Raw genomic sequence first — 16,845 nt, 5'->3', positions numbered from 1 at the left:
AATTAAATATAGAAGCTCTAGAAATAAAAAATGCAGTTAATAATTTAGACTTAACAGACATATACAATATTTCATCCACCAATGGCTGAATATACTTTAATCTCAGCAGCACATGGATCCTTCTTTAAAAGAGACCATATCTTAGGCCACAAAGCAACTCTTAACAAATACAATAAAATGAAGAAAATTCTTGCATCCAATCAGATAATAATGGAATTAAATTAGAAATCAAGGATAAAAATTTTAAAAATAGAAGATATTTTAACATATGGACTAAATAATACACTACTGTATGACCAATGGATAGCAGAAGAAATCAGGGTTAAGATTAAACAAACAAACAAACAAACAAACAAAAACTTTAGAGGTTAATGAGAATAGTTATACAATATATCAAAATATCCAGGACACTATGAAGAGTGTGATAAGAGGAAATATCATTGCACTGAGCATTCATTAAAATAATAGAAAGTAAACAAATAAATAACCTAACATTACATCTCAAAACCCTAGGAAAAAAAAAAGAACAAATTGACACCAAAAACACTAGAAGACAGGAAAAAATTAACATCAGAGCTGAAATCAATGAAATAGAAACAAAAGAAAGCAAAAAATTGATAGAAAAAAAGTTGGTTTTTTGAAAAAGTCAATAAAATTGATAAAATCTTAGCCAAGCTAACAAAGAGAAAAAAAACCCTCAAATTATTAAAATTCATGATGGAAAAGAAAATGCCACAATGAACACTACTGAAATACAGAATAAACAGAAACTATTTTGGAAATTTATACTCCAATATAATAGAAAATCTTGAATGCATTGACAAATTTCTAGAGACATATAACCTACCCATATTGAATTAGGAGGATATAGAAAATTTAAGCAAATCAATTTTAGGCAATGAAGTTGAAGATGCCATCAAAAACCTACTAGGAAATAAAGTGAGGGACCAGAAGTTTTCTCTCCTGAATTCTACCAAACCATCAAAGAAAAAATAATACCAATACTCCTCAAATTATTCCATAAAACATAAAAGGAGGGAACTCTTCCAAACTCATTCTATAAAGCTAGTAGGACCCTAACACAAAAGCCAGACAAAGATACATCAACAAAAGAAAATTTTAGACCAATATACCTCATGAACGTAGATGCAAAAACTCTTAATAAAATTCTGGCAAATTGCATACAAAAGCATATTAAAAAGATAGAGCACCATGATGGATTAAAGTGTGTCCCAGTGATGCAAGGTTGGTTCAACATATGGAAATCAATAAACATAATTCATCACATTAATAACAGTGAAGACAAGAATCATATGATTTTCTCAATAGATGCAGAAAAAGCATTTAACAAAATACAGCATCACAACCAATCATGTTCAAAACATAAGAAAACTAGGGATAGTAGCAACATACCTCAACATTGTAAAAGCTATCTATGATAAACACAAGCCAACATCATTCTAAATGGAGAAAACTTGAAAACATTCCCTCTAAAATCTTGAATGAGACAGGAATGCCCTCTTTCACCACTTTTATTCAACATAGTTCTGGAACTTCTATCCAGAGGAACTAGAGAGAGGAAAAGAAAGAAATTAAAAGCATACAAATAGAAAATAAAAAGAATTATCCAAATAGCTGATGACATGATTCTATATTTTGAAGACCCACCAAAAAAACAAAACAAAACAAAACAAAACAAACAAACAAACAAACAAACAAACAAACAAAAAAAACACCAGGACACTCCTGGAACTAAACAAATTCAGAAAAACAGGAGGAGATAAAATTAACACACATAAATCAATTAAATTTCTATACTTCAGTGATAATTCAATTAAAATTAGAAAATTAGAAAAAAACTGTTCCATTCACAATAGCCCCCAAAAATTCAAAATCAATCTAACAAAAGAGGTGAAAGACCTCTAGAATGAAAATCACAAACCAAACACAAAAGAAAGAAACTGAAGAAGACCTTATAAGATGGAAACATCTCCCATAATTTTCAATAGGCAGAATTAATATTGTCAAAATGGCCATACTACCAAAAGCACTACCAAAAGCACTATAAAATTGAATGCAATGTCTATTATACTTCTATTATACTTCTAATGGTGTTTTCATAGAAATAGAAAGAGCAGTCATGAAATTCATTTGGAAAAATAAGAGTCCCAGAACAGGCAACACAATACTAGACCTTAAATTATACTACAAAACTATAGTAACAAAAGGCTTGGTATTCACACCAAAGCCAGACATAAAGACCAATGGTACAGACTAGAAGCCACAGAGAAAAATCCACATAAATACAGCTATCCCATACTAGACAAAGGCACCATAAACATACATTGGATAAAAGATGGTGTCTACAACAAACAGAGCTGGCAAAATTGGAAATCCACATATGATAAAATTAAATTAAATTCCTATCTTTTGCCATGCACAAAAAACTCAATTCAAAGTGGATCAAGGACCCAAACATTAGACCAGAAATCCTGAGACTAATAGAAAAAAAGTAGGTCCAATTATTCATCATGTAAGTTTAGGAACCAAATTCTTCTATAAGACTCCTGAAGCCCAAAAATAAAATCAAGAATAAACATATGAGATTTTATCAAACTAAAAAGCTTCCTCTCAGCAAATGAAACAATCAATGAGGTGATAAGAGAGCCTACATTTTTGGAGCAAATTCTTGCCACACACACATCAGATAAAGTACTAATCTCCAGGATATATAAAGAACTCAAAAAACACCATAAATAAATAAATAAATAAATAAACAAATAAATAAATAACCCAATAAATAAATGGGTTAAGGAACTGAACAGAAACTTCTCAGAAGAAGATATACAAACAATCAACAAATATATGAAAAAATGTTCAACTTTTCCAATAATTAGAGAAATGAAAATCAAAACTGCTCCAAGGTTTTATCTCACTCCAGTTAGAATGGCAGTTATCAAGAATATAAGCAACAATAAATGTTGTCGAGGATGTGGGGGAAAAGGTACACTAATACAATGTTGGTGGAACTTAAAATTGGTGCAACCACTATGGAAAGCAATATGGAGATTCTTCAGAAAATTGGAATAGAACAACCATTTGACTCAGTTATCCTACTCCTTGGTATAAACCAGCATATTATAGTGACACTGCCACATCAATATTCATAGCAGCCTAATTCATAATAGCTAAGGTATGCAACCAACCTATATTCCCTTCAACACACGAGTGAATAAAGAAAATGTTATACAAGTACACAATGGGATATTATTCATCCATAAAGAAGAATAATACTATGGCATTTGCTGGTGAATGGGTGGAACTGTAGGCTATCATGCTAAGTGAAATAAGCCACTCCTAAAGTTTTGAAGGAGGAATGTTCTCTCTGATATGTGGATGCTGGCTCACAATAGGTAAGAGGGAGCAAGGAATGGAATTCACTGGATTGGACAGCAGGGAATAGGGTGAAGAGAGGCAGGTGGGAATGGGAAAGGTAGTAGAATGAGTCAAATATAACTTTCCTATGTTCATATATGAATATATGATCAGTGTAACTCCACAACATGTATAACCATGGAAGGGTATACTCCATGTATGTATGATATGTTAAAATATATTCTACTGTCAAGTATAACTAAAAAGAACAAATAAAACATACAGAATTGAAAAGTATAATTGAAACAAAAAGACACATTTGCTACCTATGTAAATATACGAGTAAATCTATAATAACAGAGAACAAACTTGTTTACATGAAAACAGTCCAATAAAATTACTTAATATGTAAAAAAAGATAAATTCATTGGGAAAAACCCTCAACAATGGGATTTTTTATACATAGTTATACATAGTTACAATTACACATAGAGATTATTGGAGCAAAGAAAAATTAACCCAAAACACATTTGGAAGTATGTTTCCAAGTTTGCATTTAAATCCACATATAAATTTTTAAGGGTTCAAAAGTCTTAAAATCTCAAACAAGATAAATATGACAACAACAAAACAAGGTAAATTCAACATACATATATCACAGTTAAACTAAAATATAAACAAACAAAAACAAATTTAAAGATAAGTGTCTTAAAGGCAGTGAGATAAAAGCAAGATAGGACATACAAAGGGAAAATTTTACTTACTCATCAGTAACATTGGAAGTCAGAGTAGGGAGTAGGGCTTCCTTAAAGTGCCAAAAACAAAACAAAACAAAAGGCTTTCAATTCAAAAATTTATTCCTGGAAATATTATATCGCAAGAGAAAGATCATCTCAGATGAGAGAAAACTTAAGTAATTAGCCTCCAGCATATCTGTGCTACCTGAAAAACACACTGATATTCTCCAGAATGAAAAAAAAAATAACAACAGATCTACAGAAAGAACCATAGTTGGTTAAGATAGTTAATAAATAGGTAAAGACTATCTAGAGTGTCTGTCTTCATTTTACTTACATATTTATTTGCTACTTTCTCATAAATTCTTTAATGAAATAGCAAATGTTAACATTACTAACATCAAGGCACCTGATCACCATGTGCCTCCTAATATAATACACTAAGAAAAACATCATTTCTATGGCATTTCTTCTAAATGTTGTTACTTAAATCTAAGATGGGCAAACGTAATACAAATCCAAATTGAGGAACGTTCTACAAAACACAGCCTGTGTCTTCAAAATTATCAAGGTCAAAATCATCATGTTAAGTGAAATAAACCAGTCACAGAATGTGAAGTACTGCATGATCTCATTCATAGGTAGAATCCAAAAGTTGATCTCAGAAGTTGAGAGTGGCATAGGCTCCCAGATGCTGGGAAAGTTGGGAGGCCAGAAACAGAGAAATGTTGACCTATGGGCTCTAAGTTTCAGCAAGACAGGAATAAAAGAGCTTTGGCATACTATTGTACTATAGGATGACTATAGATAACAATTAATTAGTATGTAACTCAAAGAGCTAGAAGAAAGAATATTGAATGTTTTCACTATGATAAAATAATATATGACTGAGGAGGTAGCTATTTAGCCTGATTTAAACATTACATACTTATATATGTATAATGAAATAGCACATAGTATCTCCTTATTACATCCAGTTTTTATGTTTTATGTATCTGTTAAAAATGGAAAATGGAAAAAAGGAAGGGAAGGTGGAAGTAAGGATCGTTGTAAATTAAAGGAGAATAAAAATTTGTGATAATTAAATGCAATGTTTGATTCCGAATTGAATTAGAAATAATCTTTAAAGAATATTATTATGATTGATTAAATATCCACTTTGGTTCCAAAGTAATATTACATAAATGCTTTTCACATTTTAATTTTTGAATAAGTTTGGTAAAGTATATTTCTCATGTGAAGTTCTCTGAAGGATTATTTTTGGTTTAGGAGAAATCTGAAATCATTTACATGCTCTTAGATGGATAGGTGTGTTCTGGCTTTAACTACCTACACTCTTTCATTTAGTACATGGTATACTGACTCCCAAGCACACAGACAAGCCTCACTTGCATTTTATATTTCTCTTCATTATCTTTTATTTCTATTTCAATGATTTTGGTACTATAACTTATTTAGGAACTTTTCTCCTATCTGAAACTACTAAAACTATTATGACTTAAATCTTAGTCTTCAGAACTCACCTTAAAAGTCACAGAAAAATATATCTTCACATTCCCTTTAATCCTCTTTTAATACATTATTATAACTTTATGTTTATCACTTATCTTCCTTATAAGATGAGTATCATTATAAGCCAATATTGAGCTGTTTTTAGTGATATCATCAATTATTTCCCCATAGAATGTAAGCTTTGTGTGGTCAAAAAAATGGGTCCTTCTTCATTAGCAAGTTATCTCCAGCAATTAGCTTGGAGCTTGGCACACAGCAGTGCTCAGCAAACTTTTGTTGAACAAACAATAGGTTATGTATGGAGAAGATCAAGTATAGATTAGCGCTGTTAGTGTATAAGGAAATCTCAAAGAGGCTTTTAAGTGTCTGTTGTACTCCTAATTTCCCTTTGAGGGAAATGATTGCAAGTGTTGACACTGAAGAAAAATCACTCTCATTTTGCATCATATGACTATGCTTCACTAGCCACAGTTTATTGACCTATGAATCACTATAACAAAAGGCATCCATCAGAGGTTAGAGAAAAATGAGAGTTTCTAATCTTTGAGATGACCCTGAATGTGAATGTTGGACATTAGTTCTATATTGGGTTCTATATTGAATGGTGATTGATTGAGCTAATAAGTTTCTTACTTTAGGTAGGAGTTATAATTAAAGATAGAAAGACAGAGATAGAGAGATCACTTAAAAAGAATGGTACATATTGTAGAAGAAGATACAGAAAAGAAAAAAAAAGGATATTAATGTAGATAGAATAGCAGAGTCCTGAGAACATAAATTCTGAGAATGACAGTCTCTAAAATAAGGGAAAATGCCTGTCTCTTCTTAGAGGTAATAGGATAGTACCACTGTAAGATTCCTAGTCCTCACTGCTGGGTATTGAACAGAGAAGACCTGAAAGAATTAAGATTATGCCACCCAAAAATATAATGCACTGGCATACTGACTATTTTCAGTTAAAAGCACTGTAAAAACAATAGGTGCAAGGTCATTGTGATGCTTATGCTGTTTCTTAAAGGCAGGAAATGAAATTCTTTTATGTGGGGGGTGGTTAGAGGAGGGAGATAGATAAACACTCACCAAGACAAAATATAAATGTCAAAGGTATTTCCCCAATGACCTACCTCCTTGAAACATACCCTACCTGCCCAGGGTACCAGACAGTTAATTCCTATTAGGAGATTAATACACTGATTAGGTCAAGACTTTCATAACCCAATCATTTCACCTCTAAAATTTCTTTCATTGTCTCACACATGAGTTTTGGGGGGACACTTCATATTTAAACCATAAACCAGTCTCTCTGTCTCTCTCTTTCTCTCTGTGTCTCTCCCTCTCCCTCTCCCCTTGTCCCCAGAACTGATGTACATTTTTACTTCTGCTTTGGACATTAAAACTCAAGGCTCTCCAGACTTTGGATTCCAGAGTTTCTGCCAACACTCCCTCCTCCCTGGTTGTCATCCTCAGCCTTAGACTGAGCAGCTCTCGGGTTCTGAAATCTTTGGACTTGGACTGAGCTATCCTACTGGCTTCTCAAGGTCTTCAGCTTGCAGAGGGTTTATCTGGGATTAGCATCCAGATTACTTGAACCAATTTCCTCTATAAATCTCCTTTTAATATTTATCTGCCTATATCAAATTGCTTTTGACTTTCTGGAGAATCCTGATTAAAATATACATGGCTATCTTTATAATTAGTCCTCACAACCTCAGATGACTCCATTGTGTGCCTGTTAAATTTCATACAACTTAATCTTCTATTAACATCTTTCCTGAGAAAACAAGAGATAGCAAACTATATCCTAAATTGTATTGTTACCTAGGGAACATAAAAATAATCATAAATCAGAATATAATTGACACTTATTTTAGTAGAATTTTCTTGGTCAAAATAATTTTTGTTCATAAATAAGTACAAATGTTTGTTAGTTTCCATGAGGATCATTAGATTTTTACATACTGGCAAGCTTAATACAGGTGTCTAGCTTAGAATATTAACACAACTTAAAAACAATGATTAATCTTGCAAAAAGTTATAAATGAATAGTATGCATTCAAAAGATTATAAAAGGCACTAGATGACTTGCCTAACTAGCTGTCATATAATTAAATTCATATTGTAATGAATTACGTAGAATTATACAGAATATTTAATTATGTAAATTCTCAGACATGTGCACATAGAAACATATACCCATGCTAACTACATGACACTTGTGAACATGGGACAAGGAGATTTCTTTTGGGATATCAACATAATCACTGATTAAGAGATTAATGTATTAAATTAACTTGATTGTTATTTTTCATCTGCAATCATGTGAAATCTTGAATGATGTTTTTCAAATCTGAGATCAATAATACTTTAAAAAGACTCTATTTTTCAATGAAGGGAATTTTATAGCACTTTTCTTTGTACAGTATAAATTTGGATAAAAGCTGAACAGGCTTTAATGTAATTGCACTGACACATGGATTTTTCAGTTAAATAAATTTGTTAGAACAATGTCACTTGTTAATATTCCTCTACAGATCTTTTCATGGAGGAAACAAAGTTAATGCTCAAGACAGAGTCACAGCCTTTGAGAACCCTTACATTGGTATTTGTTTGAAATGGAAACTGGGAGCTGACACAAAGAGTAAAACAGCACTTCTCAGTTCAGGGGATTATAACCCATCACAAATAGCTTTGATAAAGGGGCAGCGATTAAAAAAAAAATCTTATTCATGCCTATGAGCCTCCAAAATAAATACTATCAGTGTCATGAAATAGAAGAACAAGGCTTTAACAATGGCAAGTTTTAATAAAGCATTCAAGACCCTCAAAAGAATTACTGATAGATGTTTGTATCAAGTAAGAACTTCTGTTATTTAGCCTTCTATAAATAATGGTTATGTATAACACTGTGTATGACATTATTTGATCTATGAGCCCTCATTTACTTCCTTGCTACTTCTAAAGATCTCTCTTCAGATACGGCTAAGCCTCCTCTAGTTCATGCTGATTTACCATTTCATTTTGTGTTGGTCAGATTTTCCTCTCCACTCTCATGATGTATGGATTGGACTTTGTTTCCATTTCTATTTCCTTTCCGTGTTTAATCTTTGTATATTTGCTAATTTCTACATTCCTCTATATCATTATAAAATATTTCTCATTGTATGGTCTACAAATAATTTGATAGGGGTTCTCAAAGGAAAAATATGGTTAAAATAGTTTTCAATACATTTCAAAATTATGAGGTGCTAAATTAATTTTAATTTCCATAGACATTCTCTAGTTTTCTTACTAATTATTAAATTTCCAAAACCGGTTTTAGAATCAAATTGGCCATTTCATATAAAATGAAGTCTAGTACATCTAGGTTTGTACAGAATATCTTGATATCATTACCAGGCTATGGATTATATTTATTAAATATGAGTGTTTTTATGGAAATACATTCTATTCCCAAATAATAGAAGTGGACAGATAGAGTGGTTAATTAAAATATAATCATTATATCATCAACAGCTAAGTAGACTATTTATAGAATATTTGAGTAAATTTTTGCTTGTGGGGACAATAGAATTTGAAAGTCCCATGATTTCAAATAACAAGACAGAAAAGTATATATAGGAACTATTCTGTGAACTTGACTCATTGTTCCCTAATCTCCATTGTGTTTTCAAATACTGGCATGTCACCAGCTAGTATTCTTATATTTTCTCTGAGGTGATGCAAATTATCTGATAAAAATTATGAGTTTCCCCTTCCACAGAGAAATGACAAAGCAACATTCTACTTGATTCTAGATTTTTAATTGATTACTAATGTAGTTGAGACTGGAAAACTATGTATTCTTGTTCAAGAGCAAACTGAGTTATTGGCTTTTGGCAAAATTGCTTAATCAAACCACATATTCATATATTCTAGAAGATTAAGTTAAACAGCATGGAAGAATACAATTACCAAATTTCTGTCTTGGATTATTTTATCTTCTTATTTTTTACAAAATTGGCAGGTACTATATTACCTGATAGCTTCATTTTCCTATAAAATATCTTGTGAAGGTTATTTTCTGAAGGGAAGCCCATGATTGAATGCTGATGGAATAATTGGGTGAAGGGAATAGGAAGAGTATAATTTGGAAATGCATAAACTGGGATATAATGAAAATTGGAAAAAAATAACATATCTGCTATGATATGAATGTGTGCCTCCTACAAAATTCTTGCTGAAACTTAATATTCATTATGGTGACATTAACAGGCAAGTTGTTCTGAGAAATGCTTATGTCATAGAGTTCTGTCCTCATGAATGGATCAGTGCCTTGTTAAATGGCTGTACGGAGTTGGAAAGAGGCTTTTATCATATTTCTTCTTTCCATGTGAGGATGTGACCTTTCTCCCCTCTGTAGATGTAGCAGCAAGGTACCATCTTGAAAGCAAAGGGGTACCTATACAAGTGGAATTTATATCTTTCTAGCTGGGAATAGGGGGACCAGACTCTCACCAGAAACCCAGGACCTTGGTTTTGAACATTCTGTTTACCAGAACTGTAAGGAAATAAACTTCTGTTCTTTATTCATTGTGCAGTCTGTATGTACTTTATTACAGCTACACAAATAGACTAAGAAGATGTCTCTGGGTTTTGTTTCTATAAAAATAATGATTATAATAATGATAATCCATACTCTTTTGTTCCAATGTACCCTGCACAAAGTATCTAAAGTAAAAGCAATTATTTGTGAACATATAATACAAGCGAGAAGGTGTATTTTGGAATTGTTCTAAGAATAAAAGCAGATACATTTTACTGAGTACTCACTGAATTCATATATTATATCCCCTTTTCCCAATAAATAAGTAAATAGGTAAGTTTAAAGATAGTACAAAGTTCAAAATTCTAGAATTTCCATAGCTGGAATTCAAGACTTAATAGTCTGGTTCAGAAATTTATGTCCTTTTCAGAACTCTGTAATGTCATGAAACAGTTTTAAGTATTTTATCTCAGCTGAACAAAAGAAAAAGTTAAAAAAAACAATGAAGGTACAAAGATCTTTCATCCATGGAGGAAGATGTGACTTGGGGAGATTTCTCCAAAAAATGGCAATTGTGGAGATTTATATAACTATTTTTTAAATTCATATTATGCAAGTTTAGTCAGTTTATGAATATAAACATCAAGGATGCATAACTTATTTGTTGATACCATTAGCAGGCTTAGTGGATTACATTTAAAATACAGCTTTATTAATCTATCAAGGCAAGTATTGTTATTGACTTTCCCTTTTAATATGTTATACCTAAAAATGGGGCTACAGGCTGTTGAGTTTTAAGGATTTTATAACATATTTTGATATTTCAATAGAAATATGGGAGACTAGAAAATAAATATAATCATAAACTTTATACAAAAATAAAATGTGACATTTATTTTTTTTACTCTATAATTTTCAATTTTAAATACAAAACAGATATGGAAAGCAGTTTTTGTCAGAACATCTGCTAAGAACACACAATAATAACCATCCACTCTCACCACAGGGTCTATCATCTTCCATGCTAAATGATTACATGATCTTCCAATTGTATATTTCTGAAGTCTCCTTTAAACAGAGATATGTATTTGGTTCACTTATAGAAAGGAAGAAAAATAATGATGTCTATGTCATGCCAGACAATGCATTAAGTTACTTATGGATATGATACAGTCAGATTACCTTATCCGTGGGTTTTGCATCCACATATGTACCCAACCATGGATTTTAAATGTGTATTAAATTAATTTTAATTGACTTTAATCTAGTGATATGAATTAACTGGAAATAACTCTGGATAAGTCAGGTTTGGCTGGAGAAGTAAGTCACTAGAGGCATGACTTTTAGGTTTCCTTTTTGTCCTTGGTGAGCAGAACTCTCTTTGCTTCCTGGTTGCCATATCCTAAGCTGCTTTCTTCTGAAATAGCCTTCCACCATGATGTTCTGTCTCATTTTAGATCCAGAGCAGTGGAATCAGACAATCTTAGACTGAATCTCTGAACTCTGCAAATATGAAAAGAAGCAACCCAATAAACAACCAAAAGGAAAGCAACAACCAAGATAAATCACTTGAACAAATGCTCCAAAGAATATATAAGAGTATATTAGATCCTCAATGTCATTGATCCTTAAAGTAAGGTAAATTAAACCATATATTTATGTAATTATTCACTTATTAGAATGGATAAAATTTAAAATACTGACCATACCAGGTGTGTGGATAATTGTAACTCTCATGTACAAGCAGTTGAAAGTTTCCTTAATATTTAAAATATATTTACTATATGAACCTAGTCATGCCACATGTCAGTATTTGCTCAAGAAAAATGAAAGAAAAATGTTCCCATTTAAAAATTAGAATATAAATGCCCAGAGCAGCTTAATTTGTAATAGTAAAAATCTGAAAACAATCAAAAACATCCATTTATTCATGAATGGACACACCATAGTCTGCTCACTATTGGCATAAGCAATTTCCTCTTCTAGGAGAATAATGTCATGGCTGAAGAGGGTAGCCTCTGCCTCTGAAGCACACTCATGCAGAACTTAGCCTCCAGATACAGACAGCTGAGAACAGGTTGAAGACATCTGATATCTCTTCTTGGAACAATAATGTTTAACTGGATTCTGGAGGAAGAGGAAGCCAGATATATATATATATATATATATATATATATTTTTTTTTTTTTTCGAGGAGGGGTACCTATACAAGTGGAATTTATATCTTTCTAGCTGGGAATAGGGGGAGAGGAAATGGGCTTTACTTCAACTGCTATGGGAATTTGTAGTTTCTAACAAATTTTAGAATATATGAATATAAACATCAAGTATGCATAACTTATTTGTTGATATCATTAGCAGGCTTAGTGGATTACATTTAAAATACAGATAAATATTAGTGGTTTACATTTAATATACAGATAAATATTCTCAGATAAATATTTCTTCATTTCCTATGAAACTATAGAACCGTTTACAGAGACTCCAAATGATTGTTTCATAAGTAATTTTCACTAATATATCAGAGACTGAATCTGTGGAGTTACTTATGCAATGAGACCAGAAATTGAGCTGTTCTGGTCTTTTGTGCACTGTTTGCCAGTGAGAAAACCAAACCCTCTCATTCTCTGTGGTCTAATTTTTCACATGCTTCTAATAAATATGTTTTATAGAATGGCCTCCCTAATTTGTATTGCCTCCATTAAAAAATATAGTTCAGGTGTAGTCATGAATGCTGATTCATCCTCTATACATATCTGTCCATTTGTTGTTGAAGATTGCTAAACTAGTTCCCCCATGCAGAGTTTCCATTAACCATTTTCCATTTTTGCCTGAGGCTGAAGACATAGGTAAAAATGGCTTCTATCTGCTTTGTAGGTGGGTCATAGTTAACTGAAAATTTTCTTTAAGCATGAATTTTAGAATTTAATTAATTTTATAACAAGACAGAAAAGTATATAGTTATTTAAAAAGAAAACAAAATTAACCCACTAACATTTCTCTACCTCTGTATCAGAGATGAAAGGAAAGGAGAAAAAAGCCTTCAGAAACTGTGGACAAGCACGCAAAGGTGGTACTTAAGGACAGGCAGGGTTTTCTATGATTTGTACTAGTTAGTATTAAGTGAAACACTTTGGTAAAGTCAAAGTCTATCAATGTCAGCAGTAATTGCCTGGCATAATCTGGAACAATGAAACAGCAATATCTGAAATCTTGACAGAGACATGAATGCAAAGATTTCCTGCACCAATTGTATGCCATATGTTTTCATTGGCTTGGAATTATTTCCCAAAGCAAGTGGCCTTTTTGGAGTGTCATTGCTTAAGTTGTGACTATACTCCACCATGCTTATGCCTTTTCTCATGATAAGCTGAAGGCATGATACAAGAAAAGAGGGAATGCAAAAAATCATTTTCAATGTTTCAATTATTTGTGTGTTGTATACATGTGTATAATTTAATTGCTTGTATAGATTTGCATACATCATAAATATTTATAGAAAAGTTAAAAGACTTAAAGTTCATCCAGTTATCCATTTAAGATTCTATCAATAATTATACTCTGGTTTTTCCCAGCTTAAATGCTTGTGTTTCTTTTTTTATAATTTTAATTGCCCACATTTTTTTCTGTGTTTTCTGGCAGTTGTATTCCTTCTCAACACTCTTCTGCTTCTATGACAAAGACTCATGAACACAGAAAGTCGGAAAAAACACAAATTTTAACAATATCTGCAATACTTAATTTGTAGGGTGGCTGTAGTCACTCCTGTGGGAACATGGAAGAGGGTATGGATGAATCTCCAAAGTATGTAAAATAAATAAGCATATAAAAGAGTATTTTCCTCTCATGGATTAAAACATATATTGAGTCCAGTGAAATATGGATGTTTTATTAAACCTTGTGTTTACCTGAGAGGATATCATTAAATCTAGTGGCTATGACTATGAGCTCGAATGCCTAATTCAGTAACTCAAATCCAAGACTTGCTGCATATGAGCTTTTGACTGTGTATATCTTAGGTTCCTTTGTTAGTTAATTGGAAGTAAATGCAATACTTACCTCAAAAAGCTACACATGGATTAAATAAATTAATTCATGTGAAAGTACATAAAACAATGCCTGGGACATAGTGAGAATTCAATGAATGATGATTATTTATATTGTCATTTAATCTATTGAAGGGAGTATAAATCATAGTACTCTTAACTCATAAATCTTTTCCTTTTCATTAATTGAATTTGATTACTGAACCTTTCTGCTTTCCTCTTATATTTTTAAATTCATAGATCCTATTAATATAATTTTTACATCTAAATGTAGCAGGAAGATTACTGCAAGTTTCTATACCAAATTTTTGATAATTAAATACTCTGCTTTTTATGGTAACAAATTCTTGGAAACATATTGGCATTCTAAAGTGTTGTAATGTATAAATGACCTCATGTTATAATTAATGACAGAATTGCAAAATCATTTTTCCTCGATTTCTTTTTTTTAATTAAATAAATTCAGCATACACATTTCTGACTGTACTCCTTATTCAACTTCATTGTTAATTATTTTAAAATAACAACTCTGTTTTATGTTTCCCCATATTGTTTAAAAAATGTTTTGATTTAATGGATGTGGCCTATAGAAGCTACAATATATATCCGAATCTGTAAAACTCAGTAACGACTAAATTAGCGCTCATGACATCAATTGCATGGGTTGTTACTTAATGAAGTTACCTTTATTTTTATCTTATTTTTTAAACTTATGATTATTATTTTTTTAGTTATATATAAAATTAGGATTAATTTGACATAATTATAAAAAACATAGAATATCATTTGCTCTGATTCAGTTCCCAGTACTTCTCCTTTACCTTCTCTTCTCCCTCCCCCTACTTCCCTCTATTCTACTGATATTTCTGCTATTTTCTTATATATATCCCTGTGGGGAGATATATATATATATATCATAGTGATATTTACTGTGGCATATTCATGTATATTCTTAGTAAAGTTACATCAGTTTCATTCCACTATTCTTCTCTTATCCCTTCCCTTTCTCTACTCCACTAATATTTCTTCTATTATGATGGAAAACTACCCCTCTTCTTTCTTTTTCTCTTTCTTATTTTGGACTACTTTTCACATATGAGAGAAAACATTTGACCCATAATTTTCTGGGTTTGATTTATTTCACTCAGCATGATGGTTTCCATTTCCATTCATTTACTGCCAAATGCCATAATTTCATTATTTTTATGGCTGAGTAATACTTCATTGTGTATGCAAACCAAATTTTCATTATTCATTCAGATGTTAAGGGACATCTGGACTGGTTCCACAGCTTGGAATCTACATTATGCTGATTTTATATATTTTGGATATATATTAATGAGTGGGATATCTAGAATAGTGGTTCCATTCCTAGTTTTTTGAAGAGTCTCCATACTGCTTTCTAGAGTGGTTATACAAATTTTCAGTCCTACCAACAGTGAATGATGCACCTTTCCCCCCACATCTTAGCCAACATTTTTTATTATTTGTGTTCTTGATAATTGTCATTCTTACTGGAGTAAAATGAAATAATGTAGTTTCAATTTATATTTCCCTAATTAGAAATGTTGAACATCTTTATATGTATTTGGTGACCATTTATATTTCTTTTCTTGATACATTTGTTTTGTTCTTTTGCTCATTTATTGATTGTATTATTTATTTATTAGAGTTAAGTATTTTTTCTGAATATTAATGCCCTAGCTGAGGAGCAGGTGGCAAAGATCTTTTTCCATTCTGTAGCCTCTCTCTTCATGCTTTTAATTATTTCCTTAGTTGTGAAAAAACTCTTTAATTTGATGCCATCCACATTAATTGTTCGTTTTATTTCTTGCACTTTAGCAGTCTTGTTAAGGAAGTCTCATCATGTGCCAGTGTGTTGGAGTGTTGGGTCTACATTTTCTTCTAGCAGTTGCAGAGTTTCTGATCTACTTCCTAGGTCTTTGGTTCACTTTGAGTTGACTTTTGTGCAGAGTGAGAGATAGATATCTAGTTTCATTGTTCTATATATAGATTTCCAATTTTCCCAGGTCCATTGATTAAAAAAGTTTTCTTTTCTACAACATATGTTTTTGGCACCACTGTCTTGTATCAGATGACTGTGTATACACAGGCTTGTTTCTATGCCTTCTATTCTATTCCAGGGGTCCCTGTGTCTGTTTTCATGCCAATACCATGCTGTTTTTGTTACTGTAGCTCTGTCATATAATTTGAGGGCTGGTATTGGAATGCCTTCAGCATCACTCTTCTTGCTCAGGATTGCTTGGCTATTCTGGGTATCTTATTTTTCCCAATGCATTTTAGAATTGCTTTTTCTAGTTCTGTGAAGAATATAGTAGTTATTTTATTGGGATTGCATTGAATCTGTATAACATTTTGGCAGTATGGTCATTTTGACAATATTAATTCTGTGAAGGGTAATTTTGATTGATTCAGTGGCTCCTTCCTGATTCTATGGCATATGTAATAAACTTATGGCACTCAGATTTGGCCTTGGCAAAGGACAAGGCGTTATTTAAGAGGTCTTTGCTGAATATATCTTGATATAGAAGACACATTATAATTTCATGATATCTGAAGAGATTGTTTAATATTGAATTTTTCTTTTAAGGCATAGATACTCAGAGTTTTCTTTATCATCAAGTTTAGGACC

The sequence above is a fragment of the Ictidomys tridecemlineatus genome, chromosome 4, assembly GCF_052094955.1.
Source record: "Ictidomys tridecemlineatus isolate mIctTri1 chromosome 4, mIctTri1.hap1, whole genome shotgun sequence".
NCBI lineage: Eukaryota > Metazoa > Chordata > Mammalia > Rodentia > Sciuridae > Ictidomys > Ictidomys tridecemlineatus.
Note: the sequence above shows the minus strand (reverse complement) of the source record.